The sequence below is a fragment of the Octodon degus genome, unplaced genomic scaffold (assembly GCF_000260255.1).
Source record: "Octodon degus isolate 3935 unplaced genomic scaffold, OctDeg1.0 scaffold00023, whole genome shotgun sequence".
In the NCBI taxonomy this organism is placed as follows: domain Eukaryota; kingdom Metazoa; phylum Chordata; class Mammalia; order Rodentia; family Octodontidae; genus Octodon; species Octodon degus.
Window position 1 is genome coordinate 17088187 of NW_004524599.1, and position 24919 is coordinate 17113105.

General features: G+C 40.2%; 1 protein-coding gene across 2 annotated transcripts in view; it reads left to right on the plus strand.

The window, feature by feature from the left end:
• Gmds (GDP-mannose 4,6-dehydratase) overlaps positions 1–24919 on the plus strand; it is a 577953-nt gene that overhangs the window by 105857 nt on the left and 447177 nt on the right. The gene's annotated exons all lie outside the window — the stretch shown is intronic.

The following is a 24919-nucleotide window of genomic DNA, read 5'->3' on the forward strand; positions in this document are numbered from 1 at the left end:
TTTAATTATTTAGTATTGTTGGCCCTGTAGAAGGCTTTAGTTTTCTAGTAGCCAGTCAAATTATCAGGCTCATTCATTATTATGTCAGGATTTTGTGTACTACTTAAAATAGTCCTTGCTTTAAAATTATAAATACATTTACCCAAGCTTTTTCTAATATTTTAAACCTTTTTTTTGCGGAACCAGGGATTGAACTCAGGCCCTTGTGCTTGCCAGGCAAGCGCTTATTCTACTGAGCTATCTCCCTGGCCCCTTAAACCATTGTTTTTGTATCTGAAATTTGAGTATAGTGAGGTAGGACTATAGATTTATTTTTTCCTAAAATGCTACTTTCCAGCATAATTATTGAATAAGCCATCCCCCACATTGGTTGAAAGATTCTCTCTTTCTGTAACACTACATTCCAGATGTATTTGGGACTCTGTTTAGAATTTAAATTTTTAAAAATTCTTTATTTATTCATTTAGTACAGGGTCTTGCTATGCATTTTGCAGCTGTAATTGTTTTTTTCATGATACATAATATCTAATCACTACCATAATTTTTTTTTTTTTTGGTGGAACCAGGGATTGAACTCAGGCCCTTGTGCTTGCCAGGGAAGTGCTTATTCCACTGAGCCATCTCCCCAGCCCCCTCACTACCATAATTTCATGCTGTTCATTTTTTTCCCCAGGATTCCAGGTTATTCTTTTCCTTTTCATATGATTCTATTACATAGTTTTGTCACCTTCTTTCCCATTCCCACAGCCCGCCACTGAATCAAATTTAAGATTAATTGGGTCCTACCCAATACCATGTATTATCTTCTGCTATTTTAAAATATTTTCTCTTTATATGACTTAAAAGAATTTGAGATTTCATTGTATGGTTCCTATTGTTATCTTGTTAATCTATTTTTAGACATTCAGATTTTATTCATAGTACACATAGGATATTTTCCTCTAGTATATTATCATGTTGCAAGTTTTAAATTGTAAAAAACTTGATTTCTTTCTTTCTTTCTTTCTTTCTTTCTTTCTTTCTTTCTTTCTTTCTTTCTTTCTATTTCTATAGTATCGGGGATTGAACTCAGGACCCTGCGCTTGCTAGGCAGGCACTTATACTACTGAGCTATCTCCCTGGCCAAAAACTTGATTTTCAGTATCAGCTTTGTAATCAGTTAACAAATGCCCAGGTCTCTTAAGGCATACAGTTGTATCATTTGCAAGACTATGACTTTTGTTTTCATTTTGAGTCTAATTGCATTTGCTAGTGATGGTAACCAACTCTGAGATTTTTGAATAAAATTGGCCAGTATAGCCCTTGAATGAGAAAGGTATTACTGAATGTAGTTTTCTTGTAATAGAGGAACTTTAAACACTATCCATCAAGAAATAAAGTCAGACTGTCACAAAATTCTAATAAATGGACTTAGTATGTTGGGCTTGAGAAATGCCTGTGTTTGACATTGCCTGTTGGCTTGTGTCTGCCCACAGCCCTGCTTAGCTTTCTGCCAAAAGATGTGAATGCAAATTTAAAGGTTTAGTACAGATTAGTAAACACCTGTTTGGATTGGCGTTTCTCAACACAGTTGAGAAGGCTACATGTATTTAAGGGGTACATTTACAGTAATTTTTTACTTATTTTATTTTATCCTTAGAAAAAACATAACTGATTTCTAACTTAGGTTTTCATTGTTAATATTTGTTTCAGACAAGGTAGAGACACATTGAACTTCTTTAACAAAAAATGTAAAAAGTATTACACAAATGTCTGAAAACGCCTATGGGAAATTGATTGAAATGTGGAGAACTCAGCTTTAGATTACTGTGAAAGCACATACAGTTACAGAGATCAAGAGCAGTTTTCTGTGTATTTCCTTAACTGTAGTGCTTAGTAAATAATAATACTGATGACACTGAGGATTGTGATGAAGCAGTTACACTTCTTATTATCTCATTTGCTGGTTACAAGAATTTGTCTTTCTGGTGTTATCTCAAAAAATGTTATACAGTATCTTTGAGGCAGACTATATAGCTTGCAAGTAGCCATCTAACATGTTCATTGAAAATTTTACTTAGATTTCACTCTTGACTCGTACTTACCTGTGAGTTTTATTTTATTTAATTATTTTTGTGGCCAGCTCAGCCTGCCCTAGAGGTGGGGCTGGCATGGCATGTGGTGCCGGGATCAAACCAACATCCCTGTTCTTGCTTGAGTTTGCCTAAACAGGCACTTTAGACCACGGAGCTATCTTGCCAGCTTGAGAGTATTATTTTAGAAACTTAGTGCTTGCCTTTCAGGATCTTCAATGAAAATAAAATTAAATATTATATTGCTATTGTTATTTATTTTAGGGAAGGGTCTACAGGGTGTCCAGGGTCTCACTACTAGATCATTCATAGTGATCCACCTGTTTACAGCCTCCCAAGAGCTGGGATTATAGATGCGTGCCACCACACCCAGTCTCAATTGCCCTTTCAGTGTACCCCAGGGGCAAGGCTGGCATGGCAGCCCAAGGATTGAACCCCGGCCCCTGTGCCTGCTTGCAGATGCTTTAGTCTGCTGAGCTATTTGGCCAGCCCAAAATTAAATATTTTAAAGTAAACTTTACCTGGACAAATACATAAAAATATATTATCTCAGTCCACATGAAGATATTTTAATAGCTCAGGCATTTCTAAAGAAAATTAATCAGTATAAATGCAGTTTGATCATATTAATACTCAGAATTTCAAATTTACAAGTTTGTTAGAAACTGTGAATTTTAGCTGAGGTCTGTATAATTTTTTTTCCTAGAATAGAGACAGAGACCTTATCACATAAAGATAGAGGTATTGATAACACTTAGAAATATTAGTCAGTGAAAGCATTTTTATATTTAGTGAGTGATTATAACTCAGTTTATGGCCAGTATCTACAAAGTGCAGAACCACAGCCTTTAGGGTATTCCTTCTGTTTAGTTCTTTTGGATTCTTAACTCAAAATAATTCTTTCTGATAGGGAAAAATAATTTAAGTTTTAAATTCTGCTTTTAAAGATGAAAACTGACACCAAAAGAAGTGATTTTCCTAGAGGGCAGCGCGATGAGCAGCGGAGGCGATGTGCTGTGGGGTCTGCCTCTAGCGCTCTGTGGAGGCCGTTTTGCAGTGCTGCAGTAAGCTTGAGAACCAGACACATCGCGCTAATGAAGAGTTTTACTTTATTTCAGTCTTGATCAGAAATTGTTCATTTTGTTGCCATCTGCTTTCTAATACTACTAATCTCTGTTAGTACATTAAAGTCACTTGACAAGCACTTTATGTTTCTCTATAATATATTCTAGTTACAATGAGTAGTTTTTGGGAGAAATAGCAAAATACAGACTGCAAGAATATTGTGGCATGGAAGTTATTACTAATAAAAAAATCAAATTCAGGAGTGAATCTGTATAGCAAATCAAGATAGAGGGTCTTCTAAATATTTGTTGCCATTTCCAGGAATTTTTAAGATTTTAAAAAAAGAAAGGAAAAGAAAAGAAAATGTGCCAGCCTCTAAACCTTGGGATTTCATTCCTGCACACAGCTCTGTCTGGGACCTGCTTTGTGTACCCAGCTTCCCTAAGGCTTGGAGCAGTTAAATATAGTCACAGTTTGGTTCTGTGGACCTGCAAGTAGGAAAGGCAGGGAAAGCTGGAGGCATGTTGGAGAAATACACTTCAAAGTAATTTATTTTGACGCTTTTTAAAGACTTCTTTGTAAATGCATTTTTAAATAGTAGTTCTGTTTCCTTGAATCCACGTAAGAGCACAAAATAGACTGGATTCAGGAGGGCTGGTGTGGGAATGTTTTCAGCTCCCTTGCTGCCTGTGTTGGGACAGCTGCTCCGCTGCACTGCCCGGTTTCTTTTAATGAACCTAAATTCAGGTGACTGAAAATGCCAGTTGGTGGTGGAATCTTACATAACCCTTATAGGCATGTTTATAGTGTGTGCCTGTTCATTGGCATTTTGTGGTTAAGTTGTCCAGCTATCAGGTTTCCAAACAGAAGGAAACACATACAAATGTCAAGTATTTGAAAAAGACACTACCTTGTTCTCCCTACCCTTCTATTCTTTGCTTTGGGTACTGGGGTAGTGCCCAGAGCCTCTTACTTCTATCCTCAGGCCTTTTACTTCTATTTAAATGAAATCAACTGGTTGGGTGAGAGCTTTATAAAACAAAAAAATAAAAATGAAACAATTGGCTTTTCGATGATGTTTTTCTGATTAAGAAGAAAACAATTACATGCCTTCTCTCTTAGTTACCTATGCTGAGATGAAGCCTCTGACCACTTTAGACTGAAATAACGTTGGACAAGTGAAAGGACAGTTGTGTGCTGTGAGTGTGTTTCTTTTTTATGTGTTTTGTGTTGCCTAGGCTTTGGATTCCTCACTGGTAAATACTGTAACTAGATTTCGTCGATCCCTAGGGCCTTCTCCATGTGTAGTTTTAGGGCTCCTAGTGATGGATCCATGGTGCGGAGTAGCCCAGTGTAGCCGCAGATGTGAGGGTGGCATGAAGGTGCCTGGCTTCCAGTGTAAGCTGAGATGAGCCGTCTCCTTCTCCTTTGCTACTGTGCTTCTGCACACTCATGAGTGGTGCTCCCGTGCACTTACTCAGGCCTGGTGTTAGCTCTCTAAAGCCTGCCTCCTTCACAGAGCTGACCCAGTGCACCAGGGTATGGTAACAGGCCCTTGAGGTGCCTGCTGAGGAGGCTGCCGACTTGTGAGCTGAACCCAGACCCAGGGACTGGAGGATGCTTTTAAGTTCATATTTATACTTTGCTGCTCTACTTAGGACTCCGAAGTACATGTTGAATCACTGAATAGATCCATTAACTAGAGGTTTTCACACTACAAATCTGAATTTACCACACTGGACTTAGTCACACCAGCATTTAATTTATTTTGGATCAGTCTCTCTAGTGAGGAACTTAAGGTTTTACTACTCTAAAAATGCTTTTGAAAACTTATTTACCCTCTTGCTCACTCAACATCTGACAAAAATGTGAAAGTGCTTCCAGGAATAGTAAAAATGTGTTTCTAAACATTGGACTGGAACTGGGAGTTGAGGTCTGTGATATGGGTGCCCACTTTTGAGAATGTCTAGTATATAACCACCATTGTAGGCAATTTTACACAGGACTCTTTTAAGTGAGGAATGCTGTGAACATATTTCAAATGTGAGTCAATATGTAAATATTTTGTTAAGACAACTTGTCAGCAACACATCTGTTTCGTTATGTGCAAAATGTCACTACTTTTAGTGTCTAAGTTGCTGAATTATCTAGTATGTTCCAGGCGAATTGCTCTAAATTTAAAGCAGTTTCTAGACTTGGATACATTTTATACTTTTTGGAGAATCTTGGACAAGAGTTCTGTTTTGTAGCATGATCTGCTTTGTAAGCCTCTCATGAAAGGAAATCCAGTGAAAAGTGCAAGATTTTTGTCCTCCTTGATGGATGAGGATGGCATATAGATGGGAAGAGGGGCTGCATTGATAAGTATGGAGGATCCAGAGTGATGACCTAGGAATGATGCAGAAGTTTCCAGTGTGTGAATGCCAGACAAGAGATAATTAAGGCAAAGCTTTTAAAATTGTAGCAATCTGATGTCCAGGTCTTGCTTCCCCATTTGGAATATTACCAAAATACCCTTTTGGACCAACTCACTGGAAACTTTAGGATTAGAGTCTTATGCATCTCTTCTGGGCTGGTAACCACTGTCACGTACCACTGAAGTTAGGGATTCTCAGTGTGTGTGAGGGTGAAGGAGGCTGTATTGGTTTTCTGCTCTTGGCAGCAGCTTCTGTGTCAGAGGTTTAAGTGATTACCATCTTGATTATCCTCATGATTTGTTTCAGACCATCACTCTCATATTTTGGCCAACAGTAACCTTCTCTTAGGTTTCATAAAACCAAACTTTTCTGAATAGTCTTTTTTGCTCCTCATTCCAAGATACTGCCTTTGACTAAAATATCATAAGAAAATAAACTTCTTAGGAGTAAGAAACAACTGAGTAAGTGTAAGTCAAATGATTTATTTATTTATTTGTGACTGGCTCAGCCCACCCTGGGGGTTTGGCTGGCATGGCATGTGGTGCCCGGGATCGAACTGTGGTCCCTGAGCACTTGCCTAAGCAGGCACTTTAGACCACTGAGCTATCTTGTCAGGTCCTCAATGGGATTCCTATTGTACTTTCTTGTGCCTTTGGTTTTTGAATGTCAAGTTAATGTATACTAGATCTATCTTCATGTCTTCAGACACGAAATACTGATTACTCATGAAGATGAGTATATAAGTTTTTCTGTTGCTGCAGCAAAAAACCTGAAGCGGACGTACTACTCAGTAAGCCTGGAGACACCGTTTTCTCTATCAAGAGTATCATCCCTTTCCTTTGCTCATTGAGTCCTTCCTTTTAGGTCTCCAAAAGGGCAGCTTAAAATTCATGCTGGAGAGTCCTTTTTTGGCAGATTTTACTTGACAACTCCATCTGTTGTGTTCTATGTAAACTATAATACTTACCACTTCTACTTACATAGTAGAAGACATTCTGGGAAATACTCTTGGAGGAAGCTGTTGTTTAGTTGAAGACCAAAAAAGTCAGATATCCATGTTACAGAAAAATTAGAGGGACCTTTTCTCTTTTCTTTTTAATCATGTTTTTGTGTATAAGAGTCTAGAACCGTGAAAGAGTGAATTCTAGTAGGTTCTTTCTAATCTCTGATCGGAAGGAGCCATGCAGCTTGATCTTTCTAGGTAGTGTCATAGAATTGCAGAGCTTTAGAGCTAAAGGGTCCATCAGAGATTATGTAATTTAATTAACATCTTGTCTTATGTAATCAGAGATTGCCTTTTGAATTTGTTCAGTTGAGTGTTTTGTTGTTGCCCAGAACTCAAAAATGCCTAAAACTAAATGTTGTCTTCCTTGTGATTCTGTTGATACTGCCTACCTCTCTGTGTTCGCTGTCTCGACCCCCTCTAGGAACTTAAGCACTTCATGCCTCTAGAGGCTTTACTCTGTATCTTGTGTGTAGACAGCTTCCACCTATTACCTTGTAAAGTGGTTCTTCTCAATGCACAGTCCTACCAGCAGTGTACAAGAATATGTACAGTGATTAAAATATCTTTACTGATCATTGGTTTTGGTAGTTGTTTCAACTTTGGCTAATCTAATAAGTGTCATCTCATGGTGGTTGTAATCTGCATTTTCTTGGCTGCTCATGAAGATGAGTATATGAGTTCATTGTTTGTCTCTGCAACACAATACCTGAAGCCTGACACATTTCTTAGCAACCCATGAGAATGAGCTCTAGTTCAGACACGTTCACGTTACTTGTCACTGTGCACATGACAGCATGGAGGATGGGTGCTCTGGCCTTCCCTCCATCCTCGTCTGCTGTGTTCTGGCTCCCAGCTCCAGTAGCGTCCAGGCCCTGCGCCTGCAAGGACAGATTGTTGTGCCAGTTCCTAGGTCGTTCCTTGTGCCTGGGAAGCCTTTTTTCTTCTTATTCTTGTCAAGAGTCCCACTCTTCCCTTTGTACTTGTTCCAAAACAAGACAGCTTTTGGAGCCTTTTACAGGTATATTCACTGTGTTCCCATGTGACAAGTGTCACCGTGCTAGGAACATAGTAGGAATAGTGTGGTTAAGGCCTGAAGGTAAGTAGTCTGATGTATTGTTTGTGTTTAAAATTTTTATTTGTATTATGATATATTGATGTTTTAAGAACTTCGTTGACTAAGGAGACACTGTTCCTCCTGGAGCTAGGCACTTAGAGACGAAGGACACAGTAGGAGCTGTCCTAGTGCAGAGCCATCTTCCTGTGTGAGGCTTATGCACCCCAAGAGTCCACTTTTTGTTTGCTTTAGTATCCCTGAGCCAGGTGCCAGGCAGCTAGAGACTGCCCAGTAGCCCAGAGCCCAAGCAGAGTAACCACATTGGCCAGTCCTGAGCTGTCTCACACTCCCTGGAAACCCCAGTGATGCTCTGGTACAGGCTTTCCCCACACAGCTGTCCTGGAGTCTGCTTTCCTTGTGGCCCTACCCAGCAGGTCTGTGAGGACAGTAACCCTTGCTTTCCTGAGTCACTTTTGTGCCTCCCTTTGTTTCTACAACTGACTGCTACCTACAAGACATTCAATTTTGAATCTTCACTTCACTATTTTGTAACTGTGCAGTGTGACCTCCTCTCCTCAAGACTCCATGTTCTTATTTTTAAAATTACACAGTTATGGTACCCTGTATATGAGGTCATTCAGAAGGTCAATAAAGTACTTCTGCCTGTGCTGCCCATGGTAAATATTACCTGCATGTTTAGTTTTATTGATAGTGCTATCAGTATATCCATGGGCATGACCCTGCCATCTACTGCATAGCACTTAGTACCCCTCAATGGCACGAATGCCTGACACATGAGTAAGTGAGCGAAGGAGAAAATAAATATGAGAGGGAAGTTAGGACATGGGATACTCACATTAAAAGGTTTTTATTTGCTGAGCCTTTGGTAATGGAGGTATAGTTAACAGGGAGCAGTTACTCCTTACTAAAACTTTTAGGTTCATTCAGAGGGAGCTGCGGTTTCTAAATTATGAGTTGACTATAGAGGTGCAAGGGGCAAGGGACGGGGTTGTGACCCAGGGAGTGGGAGGCGAGGAGCCATACCTCACCCAAATCGCCCATCCCACTCCTATCCAGCACCCAGTAGCAGTCCTTTGCAATTTACTGGATTTCTACTTAAGTGTCATTTGAAGAGGAATTTAGTTGGAAACAAAAACCAAATAGAAAAGAGAAGATCTTTGGAGGAGAAGTCTGTGTCACTTTGTAAGGGCTGGTGCAGCTGCTTGCTGTGTGCTGTGTGCTGTGTGCTGTGTGCTGTGTGCTGGGTGCTGGGTGCTGGGTGCTGTGTGCTGTGTGCATGGTGCTGGAGCGGGGAAGCCCTGGCATGGCTTGGGTGAAGTCAGTGGTATGATACAGCTGGGGTCTGGGCATGGGCAGAACCCTAGGTGCTATGGAAAAGGGTGCTGCAGGCAAAGAGCCCTTTGGGATTCCGTGATTTAAGACTAGGAGGCCAGCTGGCTGGCAGCACAGCTCTAATGGTATAGGTGTCACAGGGCACTATGGCTGCTAGGACCTTGGTGCTGTGAGCTGGGTGAGCAAGTCCGTGTTGCGTGCCGATGTTACGATGAGCACAGTGCTCACTACCCTGTCCCATGGCTTCAGTGGCCTGTCAGGACAGGTAGAGTTTGTGGGCACTGCCACAGGTCAAGTCGTCGTCACCTAGGGACATTGTAATTATGAAGACAGAAAGCAGTGTACTCCTGTGGTTTATCAGCAGGCATCTGACGCAGCTTGGAGTGGCAGAGTTTCTGAGGGAGTGATGTTCAGCTGACACCTAGAATAAGGAGTTACTTGGGCTGGGCATGCCAAGGATGGGGCAGCCATCAGTGAGGAGGAGGAAGGAAGCCTGCACAAAGCTCTGGAGGTGCAGCTGGTGGGACCCGAACAAGGCCACTGTGCCAGGGGAGTGGAATCGCTGCATGCCAGGTGGCTTCTGCCAGTGACTGGAGGTGTAAAGAGTAGAAATTTTCCTCCAAACTGCCTGCCAGTGTGCCTGACCTCTTCGTGGCCACTGTCTTCATTTTGGGTCCCCTCTCTAGGGCTGCCTAAAGAAAGTGCCACAGACTGGATGGTTGCACATGAAGGTCTGGCACTCAGATCTGGAGGCTAGAATGTCTGAGGTGACAGCACTGGCAAGATTAGCGTCTTCTGAAGCTGAGAGGAGACTGTTCTGAGCCCCTCTCCTGGCTTCTGTGGCTTGCTGGCAGTCTGTGGTGTTCCATGACTTACAGAGACATAACCAGGCCTTTGTCCTCGTCTTCATGCGCTGCTGTCCCCGTGCGTGTGACTCTAAGCTTCTCATTTCATAAGGGTAGCAGTGCTGTTGCCATAGCAGCCTATCCTGCTCTAATATGACATCTTAACTAAGTTCACCTGTTTCCAAATAAAGTCACATTCTGAGGTGTGGAGGTGTGTGTTGGGTGTGAGTTGGCTTCAACAGATGAACTTTGGGAGACAAGATTTAGCTTGTACAGGTAATGTTTTTAGCCTGGTGTCATTTTTCTTTTTGCTTAGATACAAATACAAGTTTACTCTCTTGTTTTAAGACTTAGGGTTGAAAAATGTAAAATGGAAATTGTTTATAGTAAATATACAGTAAAATCTGGATAATAAAGTTTTTGTTCAAGGGCCATACTGTGCTTCTACCTTATAACAAAATACAGGTGCCCATTGTTGGGCATTAACCTATTAGATAGCTGTTGCCAAATGGATATTGCTAGTGTGAAACCAGAAGGCCCCACATTTATGTTTTAGGAGCAGATTGGAGGAGAGGGAGGAAGATCGTGGGGTGGGGAAGAGAAAGAGAAGAGGAATGAGGAGAATATGAAAGAGAGCACACACAGCCGAAGCTGAACCAGACCTCCTGGAGTGTCATTTGCAGAAGGCACTGAGTCAGTGCCTGGGGCACTGTGGTGCTGTGGGATATGGCTCCCAGTCGTTTGTGGTCAGAGCCCAGCATTTATAAAGTGACTTCCAGCCTACCTGGCCTCCCTTCCTTTCCACCAGTGGCTTCCCAAGCCAGGGGACCTATTGTCAGTTCAAGTAAACAGTATTTACAGGGTTATTTTACACTTTCTGTGTAGTCGTGCCTGCTCAGAATCTATGTTTAACTACAGGTCAATGGGAATGGTTTTATGAAGGCCAAAACTCAGCTGGCAGGTAGCCTGTGCAAGCAGGTAAACCCACAGTCTCTCAGGTGGTTAATGCTGGGGATAGTTGGTATTTTGAGGTTCATCCTGGTTTAGTACTATTATTTTATTTTTGCTCAGTTGTTCCAGCTCTACATGTGGGCATGACAAAGAGGCCTGTGACCAGCTCAAGGATGGAGTCATAGAGTTGGAGGAAATGTGTGGGTTTTTAGGGCCACCTTCCTGCCTGATGTAGATTTTCTCCTCCAACAACACTAGCAACTTCTTTTTGCATCTCTACAGGCTTGTCCAGATAAAAAGGAGCCTCTTAGTGCCTAGGCCATGGACAGCTGTGTGTAAACCCTCCCACTTCTCTTGATTGTTGCATCTTGGACTTTGAACCTTTTGTAGTCCATTCTTTGTGTTGTACTCTACCCTTCACCTACTTCAATGCAAGCTTTCCCAGTTGGTGATTCACAAGTGTGTTGTGACCGTGCATGAGGGTTTGAAGAGTTCGGAGCTGCTGTGTTAGTTCCCATGCTTGCTGTCGCAGATCACCACCAGCTGGTTTCACCAGAGCAGATTTCTCCTCTCATAGTCCTGGAGGCCCAGCATCGAGGCGTATTTTGGCAGGGTCACTCTCCCATTAGGGATGTATGTGAAATGTTCATTTGTTCTTCTCTCCAGCTCCTGTTGAGGGCTGACAGCCCTTGATTTGTGGCTTTATCACTCCAACCACTGCCTCTGTGGTCACATGCCCTCTTCTGTTTGTGTGAAATCTTCCATCACCTCTGTGTTATAGCAACACTTAGCCTTGTATTTGGAGCCCAACCAGATAATCCAGGATAATCTCCCTGTGTGAAACCCTTGATTTAATCCCATCCTGAAGGGAACATTCAATTTCCAGGGGCTAGGACCTTGCCATACCTTGGGGGCTGACCATAATTATAGCTTTGTCTGTTCATGACTGTGCAGTTCTTTTTTCACGCTTCTTGTGCCAGCGTCCGGCCCTGCCCACTGTGCTGTTCACCTGTGGTGTTTATCTTTGACAGTCCAGGCCATGCCTTTTCTCCCCTTTCACCACGTCTTCTCATGGGCTTGTGCTTCTCCTTTCCATTACGGAGTTGCTTGGTTCATGCTTTTTAACATGCTTTCCACCTCTCAACCTGTCTCTTGTGAAACTTTGTGCCATTGAAGTCGTGACTGTCTGGAGTAGTGGGGAAGGTCTTTGGGTCACACTGGGCTTAAATCATAGTTTCCCAGTTAATAGCAGGGCAACACTGATAATTTTATAATTGATTGTGCCTCAGTTTCGTAGTCTGTAATACCAGGTAGTCAGAATAAATACGTTAGCGTATTTAAACTTGCAAGAATTCCGTAAATTAATCCATGTCAGCTGCTGAGAACAGAACCTATCACTGCTCTGCCCAAAACTGGTAGTTGAGAGCCACACGTGGTTACCAGTTAAAGTGCTGCTACTATGACCGAGGAACTGAATTTCTAAAACAAGAAGCACAAAATAAATTTCTGTTGAAAGCATGCCTTTGTTGTTTTGGCAGGACTACATTAACATTTAACAAGTATTTAACATACACCATATTTATTTTGTTGGTGTTGGTTAATTTAGTCTTGTTGGTGTTAACTGATTTATTCTTGTTGATGTTAACTGATTTGAGAAATTTTCCAGTATTCTAACATTATAGTGTGCTTATTTAGATATTTTATGCATACAACATAACTTATAAGTGAACATGAATATTATAATTGTTAATTAAGTTGAAATGTTTATTATTTCATTAAATTGGTTAATTATGAGCCAGTCCCTAAATTTCAAGCATGGGAATACTATAGTGCTACTGTAGAACTGAGTGCAGATGCAGAAATGAGCACAATAAGCAGAACAAGGAAAATAGAAGGAGCTGAACAGTTTCTGATGGGTGGTATTTGCAGTTTTCTGTGGCAGAGGAAAACAAATATGCTAGGTACAAAAATAACTTAATGAAAATAGACTAGCCAATATTAATATATGGTCAACAAATCCAAGGTGAATATTGAAAAGACGTTTCCTCTCAAAGGTCCAAAAAGAAGATATAAGTAGTTGCCTGAATTCAGAATTTAATGTCCCAATAAATTTTAAAACATTAACTGAAATTTTAAATAAAATTTGTGACTTTGGCTACCTATAAAAATTACTTCAATTGAGATACAAAGGAAGGAACCAGGTTTAGATGGAGTGATGACAGAAAAAATGTTAGTTACTAAAGTCTTGGTAAAATCTTATGAGGAAAGGCAATCCTCCCTACCCTGCGGAAAACAAAAAACACAAATGAACCCCTCCAAAAACCAGACCCCCCCCCAAAAAAAAACCTTAGACTGTTAATTAGATCATTTTACGTTGTCTATAAACTGTTAAGACTTTTATTTAAGAATATTAAAGATCAAATGATTTGAAATTAAAAGTTTTAATTTTTTTTAGTTTTAGATACATTTTATAATACATGATTTACTGTCTAGTTAATGCTTTAGATATCCTTTATTTTAGAGGATTTAAAATTTTAAAGAAAATATAAAATTGTTTTACTAATACAAAATTCACAACATAGTTTTTAATTTTTACATTCGTCGAAGAATTTCAGATGGTGTGAAAAAATTAAATTTCTGCCATAACTGTATTCTAGCTATGTTAAATCAAATACATGCATTTCTCTTACTGCTTCATTTCATTATATTCTGAAGCAAACTCTAAGAAGTGTCATGAACACAGCAGCTTAGAAGCTGGCGGTCTGTCTGTTACGTAATGGGCAGGAGCCAGCACTGTTGCAAGAGGTAGGAGGCAGCGAAGGCCAAGTCTCAGGCTCTCTGTTCACATTCACTGGTAGGATCTCGGGCAGGCTCTGCACCTGGTAATATTTAGTACCTCGGTGACCACTACTGTCTTGAAACAAAAAGTTTGTTTCCCGAATATTCAGTTGTTACAAAGAAAACATTGCCGCTAATGTTTTCCGAGTCTTGCCACCCCCACTAGATTTCTCACTCAGACACACTGTTTCAAGGGAACTAAATGTAAAACTTCAAAGGGAAAGAAAAGCTAACTTGTGACCTTGCTAGTAGACAAAAATGAGAATCTATATTGAAATAGAAGATTTCATAAAAGAATTCAATAATACAGTTTTACATATATTTCTAACATGAGTCAATCTGTAGAATATTTTAATTATAAATAAATATTATTTCATAAAATTGACAGTAAACTGCAAAGAATTTGAAGAGTACCTTGTTGATACTACAAGTTTGGAGTTGTTTTCTAATTTACAGATGCACCATTCAGTTTGACTTTATTAACTTAAGAATTGTTCAATTTGAGTGTGATATACTTTTGCTTTAATGGCACATCAGTTATTGGAAAAAAGTGAACCAGTTTTATTAATGCTTGTGAAGATTAGAGGAAAATTATTTATTGGTATTCAATTCAGTTATTGGAAAACTTTTGAATAGCTTTTCATACAATTTGAGTATGGGTGTGCGTGAATATACCTCTTGGCTTTGTGAAATCTAAACACAGTCCAAGTATTTATGATGGAAATTTAGAATTTAGTTGAGATGTGCTATAAGTCTAAAGTGTAGGATTTTGAAAACTTTAATATAAAAAGAATGTAAAAGTTCTCATTTTTCCATTGGCATGTTGATATAATATTCCAGTTACACTGAGTTAAATATATATATATATTTAAAATTGTTTTTCTATACTAACCTTTTAAAATCTGACTACTAGAAAATTTTAAGTTATACCCGTGTCTCAGGTATAACTAGTATAAGCCTAAAGCATTATACATCCACAGTGACTTGATGTCATTTTCTATTATGAGGGTGATGGCAGTGATGTCTTGTTAACTTGTTCTGTCACCAGCCAACATAGGTTTGTGTGGTCAGGAGATGAAAGTCATAGCATGGACTATTTCTAGAGTAAGATGAAATGAAATTTATAGAAAAGAAATAAAGTTGACTACCCACTAGGCAGTTCTGGGAAAGAGAACTATAAGGCTGGTCACTCCACAGACAGTAGTGACCTTTGCCAAACTATACATTCCACTTGGATGTGGTCCTGAAGGAACCATTGTTTTTATTCCAGAAGTCCCAGACAGGGTAGAATTGAGTTACTGTGCAGGTGTGAGTTTGCACACCATCCCAGTGTGCCTAGCACTGTGTTATCTGAGAGAAGTTTTTATTAGGAAGATGTGTGACAAGGTGTAATAAAGCACAGCGTCCCTTCTCAGCTCTGTGCTGGCCCATCCCCTCTCACCACAAGGAGCACAGAAGTTTTCTCCCTTTGTCACCAATGTATTTACCTTACCCATCTTAGCTCCAGAAGTTGCAGCAGCCTGCTTGCCCTCTCTCAGGCTATTTCCGAGTCTTGCCACCCCCACTAGATTATAAACTCTTTGAGGGTAGGAAATGCTTTTATCCTTGCATTTGATCACACAGTACATAGTTTGATTGACTCATAGATTGATCATAGCACAGTACATAGTACTTTAGATATTAATAAATAAATGTTTACCAGCCTGTTGGTTGCCCTAGGACCTGGTTTTAATAAGTAAGCATATGCACCCCCATTTTTGACACCTCAGGATAAAAGTATAAAGCTCTTTTTGAAATAGCACCGCCCCCAAACACGTGTGCTCTTTCTTGTTCTCTCTCTCTCTCTCTCTCTCTCTCTTTCTCTCTCTCTCTCTCATATATATAGCATTTCTTTAGTGTACTCATGCAGTAGGTAGCATTAATTTAAATAACAGTTTTTCACAGTGATTATTGTCAGGGTAATAATTCAAGTTATGTAAATTTTAAAAATTTTTGTTAAACTTTGAGTTTTTATATAACTTTCTTATTTGAAAAACTAGTCAAGAATTTTAGTCTAGAATTTTATTTTGGTTGAAATATTTCAATTTTGTTTGAGACAAAAGTATTGTGGAAATCAGCTAGTTAGGACTAGGCACACTGGTTTACGTTCTGCCAAGTTCTCTAGCTAGCTGTGTGACCTTGAATGAGGAATTTAAATCAACTTCAAAATTCTAATCTGGAAAAATGAGGATAGTATCAGCTAGCTCACCAGGATGCTGTAAAATGTAAATGAGAAAAACATCTTAGAATATCAAACAACTGTAAGGAATTACTCTGAAGCAGATATTTTGATAAACAATAAGCATTTTGAAGAACATATAGACTATAAATTAAGGGTGAATTAACTATACCTATAAAGAGATGATTGCCCAAATGTGTGACCCAAATGTACAATTGTGACCACATATCCCAAGTAAGTTTTAAATATCAGAAGACAGGGTAGCTGGGAAGGAGATGCACTGCTATTTAGATCAGAAGGTGCAGGTGGTTGGGTTGGCCTTACTCAAAGGCTCATGGGTTTCACTTCACACTGAGGTTCATTGAGGTCTTTCTTCTCCTCAGCCTGAGGGTCCTGTCAGGTGGGAAGTTTAGAGCTTGATGCTCCTAAGACCAAGATTAGAGGTCTTGTCTAGTTCCTTTTAGGGAGGGAAGTTTTGTAGCACTTAGAACCCTTCCCTTTTTCCCAAAGCTTTGGTCTTTCTCAGTGATTTTTTTTTTTTTTTTAAATGTTTTTAGTACAGGGTCTCCAGGGTCTCACTACACTGATTGGACTCATAGTGATCCTCCTGTTTTTAGCTTCCCAAGCACTGGGATTGTAGGTGTGCACCACCACACCCAGTCTCAGTCACTCTCTCAGTGCACCCTGAGGGCGGGGCCGGCAGGGCATGTTGGGGATGGAACCTTGGTCCCTGCGCCTGCCTGAGCAAGTGCTTTAGGCCGCTAAGCTATCTGGCCGGCCCTTCAGTGAAATCTTGAGAAAATTTTCTGTCAGTCTTACTGAATAGAGATTTTAAAAGGTAAAAATAAGTCAATGAGAGTTATACCTCCACTGCTTTTGATGGAAGGAAACACAAAAATAAAATATAAAACCAAAATATTAGTCCTGCCGAGATTTGTACTATAGTGTTGATGCCTCTTTAGAAGTTTGCTTTACTGCCTTGTTTTGGGGTTAGAGCTGACTATCTAGAAGTACCCTTGTATCCTACAGCCAGCAAGTAAGGGACCCGGAGGACAGAGTGAAATGTGAGACGGGCACATACTTAAAGATACCGACCCAGTTTTAGTACTCTTCCCTTGGGTGGTAGCCCTGGTGTATAATACAGCCTGACCTGACAGACACATGCTGCTGACTGAGTTTGCCTGCTGCCCTCACTCCAGGCCCCACCTCCAGGTGAGACCAACTTGTTCCCTCTCCTTCTTACTCCCGCTCCTTCTTTGCACCCCCCAGGACCTCACACTTGACAGGCAGGTGCTGCACCACCCAGCTAGAGAGCAACCTTTGTGGTCCTCACTGGGAGCCCTGTTGGTCCTGTTCTATAGACTCACAGCTCCTGTAGCGCTCCGTCTGTCCTCAGCCTCTGAGTATTAGCATCATTATTCTCATTGTCTGCAGCTTCTGGTTGGATCCTCAAACATTTCTGCATTTACACTCATGTATATATGCTTGAATTTTATCTGTCTTTAAGATACTCAGTCACAGTTTTGTTTGTGTGTGTGTTTTTTCTGTTTGATTGGTTATTTGTTTTGTTTTTGGTGTTGGAGATTGAACCCAGGGCTTCACACTTGATATGAGCTGAGCAACCTTCTTACTTCCCCAGCACCCAAAATTAGTCTTCTTAAATTGTCTCTTTCTTCAGTGATTTATAATGTTTCCTGCATGATAGGGACTCCACAGTTACAGAGAAGGTCAGAAATGCACTAGGAAGTCAGTAAGTGGATTATCTATTGTGATATGCATGTATTTTAAGAAGTCTTATTTGGATTATGGTAATTAATTATACCCATAGGAGAAAATAGGTTAAAAACAACAAGAATATTTGTTAATAGTTGAACCGTTATATAACCAACAATGATACGTTAGCAACAATCTGTTAAATGAATGTGTAGTAATATGGGGAAACATACGATCATCAGTGTGTGCATATCTTTTTGTTATTCTCTGATTTCTTTAAAGCCATAAAGAAAAGGACATTTGTTTCGTTTCTCTGCCTAAGGCAGAACACAAATTATATAAACAAAAATGTACAAGGAAGCCTTAATACATCAGGCAAATACTAAAATTTCATTATTCTTTTCAGTACAAAGTTTTTCTTTTTCAAGTTTAAAGTTTTTCATTAAGCATGTCCTTGAACATTTGGACAAAGTACAGCTCTGTTTTAGAGTACCTGCAAGCAGTCATTTCCTTTATAAATCACTTGGGTGATTAGAACTACGTAATCATGCACTTTGCAGAGAAACAGCCTTTAATTGTACGAACTGTCACTTTGAAAGATAGTGTAGAAGGGGAAAGGAAATGGAAAGGAACTCAATTCTTAAAACTTGTACAATTTTATTTTTATACAGTTGTAGCTATTTACTGTAAAAAAAGTGATTTAAACATAAAGTTTACTAGTAATTTATTATTAACTTCCGTACAAATCTATACTAGTCTTCATCATTGTATTTGGATCCCTGATTTATAAAAACATTCACATAGCACATTGCTGTAAAGTTGAAAGGTGTTATTCACACCACCACTGAACCGGCCAGTTAGGCAGATCTTTGATAGGATTTTGACAGGGATATACTTCTTGTATTTCCTCTGTTTTCCCGCTCTCGCTGATTTCATGCTCAAGAGTGGTGATTTATTTCTCTAGGGCACTGTGCCATCCAGTATAGAAGAGGTCAGTGTGGTAGTATTTCATAGCTTCGCTTTCATCCACAAAGCCCTGCCACCCTTCACCTGTGACTCATGCATCTCCTGGTGTTCTCTGATAGCAGGACATTTTGATTAGCTGTGCAGGCTACCTGCTTATTATTCTCATCCTGTCCACGTGTGCATGTGCTGATGTGTGTGAAATCTAGAGGCCCCAGCCAGTGCAGAAGCATAATCCTATCTCGGCCAGGAAGTGCCTGGCTGCCCAGATACTTCTCAGAGCAATAGGGCAGACACTGAATCTCTTCCTTCCTTCCTGTCTTTCTCTGTTCCATAACACCTATGGCCCATGTAGGTGTTTGATACGCTAATCCAGCTCTCTTTCCATTGTTAAGACAGTCTATAGAAAACAAATTTTATGATAAAATATCTACAGGCCCATTGTTATGGAGTGATGAGCTTATAAATGAGGCAAGTTGCCATAAAAATAATTTATTATACATGTACCTCACTTAAATGCTTGATCTAGGTCTTCTAGACCCAATGCAGGTCAGTTTATCCCAGTTTACTCCTTTGTTAGGAAGGCAATAAAATACCAATTTCCTAAGATGTTTTTTGAAAGTGTATGGACGTAGAACATGTAGCGCATGCCTGGGACAGATTTGCTCATTGACTTTCCTTTTTATTAGTGTTTGCAGTAATAGGGCACAGTGAACTTTTTTTTTCCCCTCTGAGAGATTGAAAACTTTATGAGTGGTGTGAATGGGAGAAGGGGACAGAGAAAAATAGGGGTTCAAACTAAAGGAGCTTATGTTTTCTTAAAAATACAAGAAACAGTATTTCTTGGCCATAGCTTTTCATTCTTGTGGAGGTGAGCAGGTGGACTGATCCATTATGTACCTACACACCACCCAGCACACAAATATGCACCTAGATGTACTTTTGACTTCAGACATTTCGAGAACTGTGCATGTTGAGACAGCTGCGTGTAGACTGCTTTTCCCTACTCATTTAAATAAAATTGTATTTCTGTATCATGGCAATAGCTGCTTTGTTTTTGCTGGTTTTAGAATTTTTACTACCATTTTCCCTAGTATATTAAAATTGTTACAAATGCTGGAATGTACAAATATACCTGGAGTTCATATTTTGCTATTTGCTTTCTTCCTAGCTATTATTTACAATAATCATTTGCAGTTGGAAGGACCATGTATTTCAAACTATGTTATTTATCAGAGCTCTGCCCCTAGAAATCTGCATTTTCACATATCAGTTTTTGAATGGATTTTTTGAGAGATAAACATTAGATAATTTTATACATTTTGTCTATACTAGTTTTTTTTTTTTTCTGAACCAGGGATTGAACTCAAACCCTTGTGCTTGCCAGGGAAGTGCTTATTCCACTGAGCCATCTCTCTGGCTAATACATACTACTTATAAACCAGTTGGCAAAATGCAGCCTACTGAAACTGGGTTAAGGATGTAAAGGTAGTAATTCCCAGCTGAAATACTATATAAGATCACAAACAAAAGCCAGGCGTGTTGGCGCATGCCCGCAATCCCAGCACTCAGGAGGCTGAGGTAGGAGGATAGTTGCAAGTTTGAAACCAGCCTCAGCTACAAAGTGAGCTCAAGGCTATCCTGAACTGCATAGTGAGATCCAATCTCAAAAAAGAAAAGGGAAAAAAAGAGATCACAAACAAAAAAATTTCTTCAGTATTATACTAGTCAGTAATTGAAAGGAAAAAAGTCCCATTATACCATTTTAACCTAGCAAATTGAGAAAATATTTTAAAAATGAGTCCTTCCTTTTCATGTGCAAGTCTTCTCTTGTTTGTTCCAGCTGGCTACAGCATGACACTAAGCTGTCGAAGCCCATGTGTTTTGAGGGAGTGCTGGATCCTGGCAGAGCAGGCTGCAGGACGAGGAGGCTCTGGAGCCTGCTGAAGCCCCTACCTCAGCCTGGCCTTGGTTGCCAGGCTCTGGAAGGCGTGGTGTTGATGGCAGACCAGCCTCTCTCCCCTTTGCTGGTGTGTAGCACCTTTGTGGCCCTTGCCAGCCAGGACCTTTCCCTGGCCTGGTGTGGAAGAGTGGACGAGCGCTGAGAATCTTGGCTGCAGGGTGTGGCCAGCCTTTAGCATGCAGAGTGGTGATCATCCCTTTAGCACACTGCTGGACTGCTGTATGCCTCTCCTGGAGGAGTGTTAAGTGAGAGGCAGTGAAGGTTGGTTGTTTGGTGACAGCAGCCTTGATGGGAAAGTAGTTTTCAGCTTTTAAGACAGTATGAGATGTGAGTACGTTTTATGTACTACCGATGGTGTCTCCATTTCCTTTGTGCATTCAGTTAATTACCACTCCATTCACTGCTGCTGGCTTTGTTCTTGTTCTTTACTCTCCCAAAGCAGTCATTGTCTTATTTGGGTCTCTGCAGTAGTCAGTAATTCAGTCTCTTTGTTGTAGGTGTTTGTTAGGTTTTAGTGCAGAATTCCTTGGTTTGGGAGTTCAGAGATCTGTTTCTCCCATGCTTCTGTGTGTGTGAGCACGCATGCACACACATGTACTCACATGTTCAGGCTCATGCACACATGCATGGACAGGTTCTGTTACTTCCTCAGTGTGTGATTAAAAACTAAATACTTAACTGTTCTGAATCTCAATTTCCTGATTTGTAAAATGAGAGAGTTGGATTAATGAATCCCTATGGTCTGTTGAATTCTGTGAGTCTGACAGACATTTTATCCAGTGATTTGTTACAAACATGAGCCAGGTATAAATACTTTCTGAGTATATTCTGCCCCTGGATGGTTTGCACTTGAACAGTTAAAGTATTTAAAGCAGCGCTGGTGAACTTTTCAGAGCTTTCTGTGATGCAAACACCCAACTATGGACACATTTGCCACTCCTGATTTAAAGATTTTATTCTGATTCAAAACAACATCCTTTTTCTAATGATTGAAGTGTCTGTAGTTTACTTAGTGTGGGGCACAGAATACCTTTATATTGTAGTTGGAATTAGTTGAAATGATGTGTGTTTTTAGAGTAACTACAATATACAGAGTGAAACTGTGGGAGGCCTCTACAAGTGACACTTCCTTATTTGCAGAAGGGTTATTCTTTTTTCTGATGCTTGAGATAATACAAATAAAGAGATTTCACTTATGCCAAGGATTCTGTAGCTCAATACTACTTACTTCCCTCAAAGAAGCTGCCAAATGATACCTGAACATTGATTATGCATGATTTTACCTTCTAATTTAGAACACAGCCTTAAGGGGCAAGGCTCTCCTGTTGCATATAAGAGCAGGCCTTTGTCATTTGCCCATGTGGACTGCAAGTGCATTCATGCTGCAGAGATAGAGAAAGCCCAGCTCGCTCCACTGTAGGACTGTGACTTCCCTGATACAAGTGTTTAGACTTGGTTGATGTGAGGGCCCAGCGAGTGCTTTTTCCAGGGATCTGTGGACATTGGAGAAGGAGGAGCCTTTCTGTGTTTCCTTCAGCTTTTTTAATAGATGTGAGGTTTAGTAGTTTCAATATAGTAATCAAAAATTGACTGTTAATAGAGTTTTACTTTTTTGTGTGACTTGCATGTGGACATTTCTGAGTACTTCATGAAAAGTGAAGTCCCTTTCTACCGCCCCCCCCCCAAAGAAAAAGAACAGGATAAGCATCAGGCATAATAAAACCAGGCTCTTTTGGACCCTGGGCAAGGCCACATCCCTCCAACATGTGTCCCCACCAAGGCAAGTCCACCTTCACACATGACTGTACCTCCTGGGAGTACAGGCGCGCAGAACCAAGACCTGCGAAATTTCAGGCTCGCTATCCTTTCCCCTCCTTCGAGCTCTGGAGTGTTCTCAAATTACATGACTTCTCTGGGCTTGGGTCACTTGATTAAAACTGGAAGCACTGTTTAATCCATAAAACACCCTGTAATGGAAAATGACTGTGTCACCTTGGTTTGAAAATGAATTTTTTTTTTTTGAAAATGAATCTTTTAGAGTCTTTTTATTGTTATTTATTTATTTTTTTTTTGTGGGGAGGGGAGTTGGCATGTTCTGGTAGCTCCTAGTTGAAAGAGGATGAGGAAGATTATTTCCTAGTTTAAAATCATGAAAGATTTGGATTCTAGTTCTGGCCTCTTTTGTAACTAATGGTGTGATTTTCAGCAAGTTGGCTAACGTCCTATGCTTCTGAGATATCAAATTGCTGTTTACCTTCCTAGCTTAGTTCTTCAGAGAATAAGACACAATAATTTCTGTCTTAAAAGTATTAAAGTCATGGTTAAAGCCTAAAACAGCATAACATTAATATGGAATAGATCCTCTTAATAACTATGTGCAAGATTAGATTTAGAGGGGTCACAGTTGAGGTATTACTTCTACTATTAAGAAGTTTTCTGTAGCAGACTTTGGGCCTAGGCTGATATTTATGCCAGATTGATTGTTTATACTGAACAAGATGGATATTTAAGTGAGTCTGTTCCTTAGTTTCAAAGGGGTCCAGTGTCAGTAGTTGATGTGAACTGCAGGCTCTGACCTGTATGACATTTCAGTCATCAGTCTGATTGGAGCATTCTCTATCAGGCTACACTTCAAGGGGAGGCAGAAACAACCATCCTGCTGTTTTGGCAGGCATCTGCCTTCTCAGATACCATGTCTCCTCGAGGGTCCCCCAGGGGAGGCCAGCTGGGTTCCCTGGGCCAGAGACCAGGAGTCCTTGCTCGGCTCGTTTCCCACTCATTGTGCAGCCCAGGCCCTATCGCTGGACAGGCCTGGCAAGGAAGTGAGGAGGAAGCCAGTGCCACTGCTGGTTCAGAATGTTCCAGTGTGGTTGGAAAGTTTGAGAAGTGGCCTGGGTGAGAAGAACAAGACCTCATTGACAGAGTTCAGTGCTAGTCAGGTCTGGTTCACATCAGCTTTCTAAATAATCACAGATCTCCCCACCCCAGGGAGCTCCAGCAAGTCACTTCTGCTGATTTTTTGTGGGGTTAACATTCTATGTAACTATGAAGGAACACAAAGCATTTCCCGTTTTTACTCCAAGAGAATTCTAAATCACGGATTGTGTCATGGTGTCTGCCTCAAAACAACAGAAGAGCACCAACTTCATACTTACTAGAGCTTCCCAACCTATTGTCGAGTTTGGATTGTTACTGCAAATATTTTTCTACCGAACTGTTTGCTCATTGATTTATTTACAGGACTACTGATTATTTGAACATTTGAGATAGTCATAAAGGCTCCCTGGCTTGAATCGCTCAGTCTTATATGAGGTCTGAATTAGTTAGCATAATGAATATGTAAGAGCCTTGCACAGTGAAAGATTGGGATGAAAAGGCCAAACACTTTCTCTGCTCCATGTGAGTCTGTGAACCAGAATATTTATATCAAGGAGTCAGAAAAAATCTGCTGGAGATTTTAATGAACCACAAAATGTATCCCTTGCTTGCCCTGCCTTGTCATTCGGCCTGAATTTATGCAGGACTTCAGAATTATGAAATTACTATTTCAAGCAATTACTTTGCAGTCTCATTTCTAGTTCCAGTTTTAAGTTAAGTCATGATAGTAAGGCTTTCTTCCTTTTTCTTTTTCCTGGAATATCTTTTTGGAATTGAAGCTTAAAGGGATCTTTTCAATTTTTTCAAAGTAAAGAAAGCCGGATACCCCGAACTGCTTTTGAGGACCTACATTTCTGGTCGGTAGATTTTATGTTCATGTGGGTGGCTTAGAGGAGACTCCACCAGGGCTAAAAGCAGAAGAGCATGTACGGGATTCACTGCAGAAGAGGTGTCCAACTCATGTTTTGAGGGAGGCTCCTAGGTCTAAAACATATCTCAAAAAGGATAATTTCTCAATTTTTGACTTGTAAAATTAGCTTATTAGATATCTCACACACTTTCCCTTAAAAATGGTGTGCAAAATGTTGTTTTAACTAGAAACTCTTACTCAGAAATTTTAAAAACAATGATTGAAAAACATTTGGGAATCTCAGTATTTTGTCAGATGCTTTCATCTTCAGTTAGGAATTAGCTGCATGATTTAAGATTACTGCAAATGAAGTACTTCTCATTTAACAAAAATTAATATCCTTATTTTTATTAAGGTTCACATGTGTGTGTACTTCTCCATGTTGTGCTGTGATAGTATAGCTGATTGCATTCCCATCCCGAATACACACAATTAGGCATTAAAGCCCTTTAGCCCCTCTGACTTCCTGGAGTCCGAGAGCTTAGCAGTGCTTGGAAGGCTCAGCTTCAGTAATTCTAACTTCAGGTCTTCTCTGCCTCTTCCTCCACTTGTCCTTCCCTGTCCTCCGCCCCCAACTTCAACTACATTCCATAGATTCCTGGTTGATGCCCCTGTCTGCCGCATTTTGGTTGCATGTTCCTGCAGCACTGGGGCATTCTGCTTTGTGCACGTGT